General features: G+C 46.9%; 1 pseudogene; it reads left to right on the forward strand.

Moving 5' to 3' along the window:
* Nucleotides 1-677: 677 nt before the first annotated feature.
* LOC120872804 lies at nucleotides 678-3,856 on the forward strand (annotated as a pseudogene).
* The last annotated feature ends 3,342 nt before the right edge of the window (nucleotides 3,857-7,198 follow it).

Consider the following 7,198-nt stretch of genomic DNA (forward strand, 5'->3'; position numbering starts at 1 on the left):
GCACACCTACACCTCTGCCTGCCCTTGACCCACACTGCCTGTCTGAAATCAACCCTGACCTTTGAGTTCAGCCCCTCAAGGTACTCAGGGGACTGCACTGCTTCAGTCATCACTGCTTCCCTGCATCTTCACCTTTCCCTGCTCTGTTGCTACCATGAAAGCATATCTCAGGGTCTCCTGACTTAAGAAAAATGAACACACAAAACAACAAGATCCAGGAGACACATTAAGCTTTCCTCTCTCCCTGCCCTCCTGCCTCTAATCCCTGAAAAGTCATGTTTTAGAAAGATGGTAATGATAACCCTGTAGGTGAGACAGCAAAAGAGACACAGATGTATAGAACAGTCTTTTGGACTCTGTGGGAGAGGGAGAGGATGGGATGATTTGGGGGAATGACATGGAAACATGTATAATATCATATAAGAAACAAATCGCCTGTCCAGGTTCAATACAGGATCCTTGGGGCTGGTGCACTGGGATGACCCTGAGGAATGGTACGGGGAGGGAGGTGGGAGGGGGGTTCAGGATGGGGGACACGGGTATGCCTGTGGCGGATTCATGTTGATATGTGGCAGAACCAATACAATATTGTAAAGTAATTAGCCTCCAATTAAAGTAAATAAATTTAAATTAAAATAAAAAATAAAATAAAATAATAAAAAGAAAGAGTGGGGCTTCCCTGGTGGCTCATTGGTAAAGAATCTGCCTGATGATGCAGGAGATACTGGTTCGATCCCTGATCCAGGAGGATCCCACATGACGCCAAGCAACTAAGCCCCATAGAGCCCGTGCTCTAGAGCCTGGGATCTGCAACTACTGAAGCTCAAGAGCTCTCGAGCTGGTGCTCTGCAGTGGAAGAAGCCACCGCAATGACAAGCCCTCACAGCACAGCTAGAGAGCAGCCTCCGCTTGCCTCAACCAGAGAAATACCTGTGCAACAAAGACCCAGCTCAGCCAATAGTTGCCTAATTAATTAAACTATAAAAAAAGAAAAAGGAAGAGTGAGTCCATCACTAGGTTGGACAAACAAGAACGTGTCTACAACTCCTAGAAGTCGGGAGGCAGACCGTGTAGGGTGGAGAGGAGTGAAAAGCACCATAGCCAGAGCCACTGAGGCAGGGGGAACCTTGTGTTCAGAGGAAACAAGTACCAAAAGCCAGGGGCGGAGTGATCAGGAGAGAAATTAGTAGAATTAGCACGTTCGGAACCTGCACTGGAGCCCGTGGCGTCCACCTGTCCCTGTACATTGTCTAGAAGGCTGCAGCGGCGTTTCAGGTCAAAACGCAGGGACTGCACGTGCAGAAAGGGGACCGACTTCCACAGGCAGTCTCACCCTCTGATCTGCCCAGGGGAGGTATAGTCACCTTCACTCAGGAGCTAGAGACATTTCACCAAACCTAGAGAATCTTGTCCTGACAAAAGTACAATCCCCAAAACCCTCCAGGTTCATTCACAATGAAAACCGAAAATATAAAATAGCTGAGACTAAACCTACCAAGAAATGTTCAGGACCTATGAGAAGAAAACTATAAAAATTTACTGTGGGACATAAAAGGAGACCTAAATAAGTGGAAAGGCACAACCATGGACTGGATGGGAACACTCAATATTGTAAAGATGTCAGGCCTCCTCCAATTAAACTGTAAATTCACTACCATCCCAATCACTACCCCTACAGGAATTTTTATGGAACTGGATGAGCCCAAACTGAACTTCATTTGAAAGAGAAAACGCAAGAGAATAACCAGGAAAAGCCTAAAAAGGAAACCAAATTGTTTGGGCATTTGTTCTACCAAATATGAAAACAGACCATGAAGTATTCAAAAGAGCATGAAGCAGATGGGATTAGACAAACCAAAGAAAGAGAATAGAAAGTCCAGAAATGTACACATGAACATAGAGAAAATCAGGGAAATGATGGAGTTTTCAAATGAATGAGATATGATATCTGGCTCTTCATTTGAAGGAGAAAAAAAGATCCCTACCTCACATCATGTATAAAAGTAAACTCCTACCAGATTAAGACACGAAAGACAAATACAGAAAAGCATTAGGCAATACCACATGTTGTATTTGATGTTAATTAGAATGACCCAATTCTAATTCTAATTCAAAACTGAGTACCTCTCACTTCTCAGTTCCTGGGGAGACTCTTGTCACTGCCTTTGGGGCTCAGAAGGACGGCGAGTCCCAGGAGCCTAGGGAACCATGGCGCTGGGAGTCTCGGCCAGCTGGACAGCAGGCGTCCGCCCAGCGGCCACTGAATGTTTGTTTGTTACTGATGGGTGTGAGCAAGTTAGATATTCTATACCAGAGACTACTCCTTACAAAACTTTTTATCAGAGTATGGGGAAGGCCAGAGGATCTCAAAAGACTCTTTGGATTCAGAAAGCTTATTGGAAATTGAGAAAGATGTCAGAATCCGGTTTCAAGAGATTATCCAGTGTACATCGATAAGATTGAAGAGCAATCAGATTGTAAGATCCTAGATGGACACTTTGTTTCCCCCATGGCCCATTATGTGCCTGATATCATGCCAATTGAATCTGTTATTGTTAGGTTCCAAATTATTGTGCCTAAAGAAAGTGAAAGTGAAAGTGAATTCTCTCAGTCGTGTCCGACTCTTTGCGACCCGTGGACTTTGGCCCACCAAGCTCCTCCGTCCATGGGATTCTCCAGGCAAGAATACTGGAGTGGGTTGCCAGAGTGGAATAGCAAATACAGACCTGTATGCATTCATCTTGCTGGAACAGGAGATCATCATTACTGGAGACAACAAAGACTAATGGCTCGTCCTATGATTAAAGAAGCCCGAATGGCCTCTTTGCTGTTAGAAAACCCTTATTATGGCTGCAGGAAACCCAAGGACCAAATAAGGTCCAGCTTAAAAAACGTGTCCAACCTTTTTGTGATGGGAAGAGCTCTTGTTTTAGAATCTGCAGCTCTCTTGCACTGGCTACAGAGGGAGGGTTATGGACCTCTAGGAATGACCGGAATATCCACGGGAGGACACATGGCTTCCTTAGCAATATCCAACTGGCCTAAGCCCATGCCATTGATTCCGTGTCTGTCTTGGTCCACAGCATCTGGGGTCTTCACTACGGGTGTGCTAAGTAAATCAATTAATTGGAGGGAACTAGAAAAGCAGTATTATACACAGACAGTTTATGAAAAAGAAATTATTCACATGCTTGAATACTGTGGAAAAGGTTCTTTCAAAATGGGACAAGAGTTCATGAAACACTTCTCTAGCAGTGCAGACAAGCTAACTACCTGGATCTGGTTTCTAGAACTTTAAATTTAGATGTGACGGACCAAGTTGTGTCCCGAAAACCTGCTGAGCACCATAAATCTAGTAAAACAGCTATCAGTGCCACACCAGAAGGACTCCTGTTACAAGATGCCTCCAAGATGGACTGCTCCAGTCAAACACTTTCAGCCAACAAAAGTAGTTACGCAAGTTGCAGTCCTCAGCCACGCCACCTACTCAGTAAAGAACAAAGACGAAACAATCTTCAGAAAGAATCTTTAACATCTCTGAAAGGAGTTATGGATGAATGCACTCATGTAGCAAACTTCTCAGTTCCAGTTGACCCAAGCCTCATCAGAGAAGATGCCTATATTCCACAACAGGAGTTCAAAGTCTACAAGAAATTTGGCCTGGTTGTGAAATCCGATATCGAGAAGGGGGTCATATTAGTGCTTATCTTTTTAAACAAGGACTCTTCAGGTGAGCCATCTATGATGCATTTGAACGCTTCCTCCATAAATACACCAACTGATGGGATCACTGTATGTAGCCAGTGGAGCCATCATGTTTCTTACAAAAGGAGCTTCATCCTTTGACGATGTGAAGAACAAGCAGACAGCACTATACACTCTGCTGCTGCTGCTGCTGCTGCTGCTAAGTCACTTCAGTCGTGTCCGACTCTGTGCGACCCCATAGACAGCAGCCCACCAGGCTCCCCTGTCCCTGGGATTCTCCAGGCAAGAACACTGGAGTGGGTTGCCATTTCCTTCTCCAATACTATACACTCTACCTGCTGTCAACTGAGCCTGGAATTCAGTATTACAAATCAGTCAACTATTATCTTTAAATACATTTGAATACAGACACGACTGAGCGACTTCAATTTCACTTTCATGCATTGGAGAAGGAAATGGCAACCCACTCCGGTGTTCTTGCCTGGAGAATCCCAGGGTCAGGGGAGCCTGGTGGGCTGCCGTCTCTGGGGTCGCAGAGTCGGACACGACTGAAGTGACTTAGCAGCAGTAGCAGCAGAATGACCCAGTGAACTGTAGCCCGTCAGGCTCCTCTGTCCATGGGATTCTCCAGGCAGGAACACTGGAGTGGGTTGCGGTGCCCTCCTCCAGAGCATCTTCCTGACCCAGGGATCAAACCCGTGTCTCTTATGTCTCCTGCACTGGCAGGCAGGTTCTTTACCACATTCTTTACCACAGAATGATGTCATTTTGAAGTCGTGTAAAATAAAAAATTCTACACAAAAAATTTGAAATTGCCCTCATGTGAAACAATTGTATGGTCAGGCCACTCAAGATGTCTGTTCTCCTGCTCTCTGTATACCCTCTGCTCGGCCAGGCCCTGCTTCACTCACAAAACTCTCTAATCCTCTTAATTATAGGGCTTCATCAGCAACTGCCTATGTGCTTGCCCCTGCCCCAGCCTCTAGTTTCCATGGTAACTGATGAGCCAACCTGACATCAGATCCCCCTATAAGTGGGGAATGTATTTCCCCGGGGGTAGTAAAGATTGCTGCTGCGTTCTGCCTGTGTCTGCTGTGCATGGTAGGGCGTGGCTCCAGGACAGGAGCCCTGCTTCAGACACCCCGTTAAATAAACTTTTGCTGCCTCTGTCCCTGTTTCTGGACTCTCTTTGGTCTACAGACTGGGCATTTACAAACCCTGCAGGTTTGCGGGGTGCAGCCCAACAACTAATCAGAAATTGTGGGATCTCAAAAACTAGGGCAAAGTAAACTGAAACTACACTTACATGAATACAACTTGGCAATACCTCTTCAGCAGGTGGAGAAAAGGACCTGCTGTCCTTCGTCATTACTGTTGTAACCTGAGCAGTGGTTCTCCCGTCACAACTTCCAACAGTAAGTTTGATGACTAATGCCACATGCCTTATGGCCCCCCCCCAAAAAAACCAGAACCAATATTATAACAAAGCCGATAAAGATTTTTTTTAATTACTGCAAAAAATTATATAGTTTAATCTCTTAACGAAATCCTCCAAGCATTTATTAGAATGGTAGCACTATGTTTGTAGCTAAAATACCCCCAACATACACACACATAAACATAGAAAACTCTGGGGTAGAGAACAGAGGCAATAAAATTATTTTGAGTACCAAACAATTACTATGATGTCCTACTAACTTAGGAGTGTGTGCTCTGTAAACTATGGGAAACATTGCTGGAAAAAAATTCACTATTGTGATAGAGTTGCACTCCAGAAGACAGTACGTCCACCTCACGAAACAATTCATCTTGAATGATGCTAACTCTGAATTAGCTGAGCTCTCTGGGATGCTTTGGTGTTCTCCCAGAGCCTTTTCTGGACCTCAGCTGCTATGAAGTAGGCTGAGAATGGCCCCCAGCAGCCCGTTTTCTGGAGAATTGTCCTCAGCTGATGGCGGGTCCTTTGCCCCAGAAGTTAAACCGCAGCACGCAGCAAAGGCAGCCCATAGCCCTGAGGAGGGACAGCTGCAGTGTGGTTTATGCCCAGAGCTCCCACCCATCACCCTGTCTCAGACAAGGCTGAGCTTTTCTGAGGGTACCTCCTCGTGCGGCTCTTTTTCTCAGTTTCTCCTACTTGATCCCCTCCCTTACAGGATTTTCTGGAAGAGAACCCTCTCTCTTAATCCTGTGCTCCTGAGTTCTCATCTCAGGCTCTGCTTCTAGGGAACCTGAACTAACAGAATTGGGGCTGAGTCGTCCTTGGAAACAGACTTAGGGAATGCAATTCTAAATTTGCTATCCAACTAGCATGACAACCCCACTGGGAGTCTTCAATCGTCTGGGACATGTAGTATCAGCAGTTACCAAGGCTCCCACCTGCGGGGCTCCTGGGGCCTGGGATCCATGTGGATGGCACGTGCACTGCCTCATGCAAGAGTTCTGAGGCTGGAGCGGTATGCGGGTAAAATGGACATAAACTGCGGGACTGGGAGCCCATTGATGAACACCATCAATGCCTTCCAGGAAAAACCAGGCTCGGGGGGACCAGTCACAAGGTGGAGCACACCATAAGAGAGCGAGAGCCCTCGTGACAGCATCACAGGCAGAAGGAGCTGACCACCAGGAACCAAACCGTAGAGAAATCTCAACTGCCGGCCTAAGCAAGATTTCTACAGAGTCAGGACCCTGATGAGGACGGCGAAGGACTCTGAAACTTGGGCGAGGGTCATCGGAATACATGCACCAGAAAACTTGGAAGCCTCTGAGTCTGCAGAAGTGGCCCACTCCCTGGATAGCGATGAGGAGATTAAGGGAAAAGCCTCTCTTAAATGGGGCTTAGAAGACAGTGCTGGTCCTCTTCAGAGTCTGCTACCACCTCCCTCACTGACCACCAGAAAACTTCTAGGGTCGGATCTGAGCGTGAGTCAACTGCGCCAGGCCTGCAAAGGGCCCGTGGGGTTGAAAAGCCAAAAGAGCTGCAGAAGTGCATGAACAGGTCCCCGCAGGGCTGGCAGAGTGTGCCCAGGAATGGGTCCGCGGGATGCTGGTCACAATGCTGGCAGGAATACACAGAAGATAAACCTGGATATAGAGGGAATGTTTGTTGATAAGTGAACCCTCTCCTTTGACTCAGGAAATGGGACTTTCCATTTACGCGTCAGAAAGCTCAGAAAGAGACTTCCCTGGTGGTTCAGTGGTTAAGAATCTGCCTGCCAATGCAGAGGATGCAGGTTCGATCCCTGGTCTGGGAAGATCCCACATGCCTGGGAGCAGCTAAAGCCCAGGCGTCACAACTGCTAGAGCTCTAGACCCTAGTGCTCTTGTGCTCTAGAGCCCGCAAGCTGCAGCTACTGAAAGCCCATGCACCTAGAACCAGTGCTTTGCAGCAAAAGAAGCCACCGGAAAGAGAAGCCTGCAGCGACAAAGAGTAGCCACTGCTTCTGCTCATGGCAACTAGAGAAAGCTGGCAGGCAGCAACAAAGACCCAGCACAG

The sequence above is a fragment of the Oryx dammah genome, unplaced genomic scaffold, assembly GCF_014754425.2.
Source record: "Oryx dammah isolate SB20612 unplaced genomic scaffold, SCBI_Odam_1.1 HiC_scaffold_13, whole genome shotgun sequence".
In the NCBI taxonomy this organism is placed as follows: domain Eukaryota; kingdom Metazoa; phylum Chordata; class Mammalia; order Artiodactyla; family Bovidae; genus Oryx; species Oryx dammah.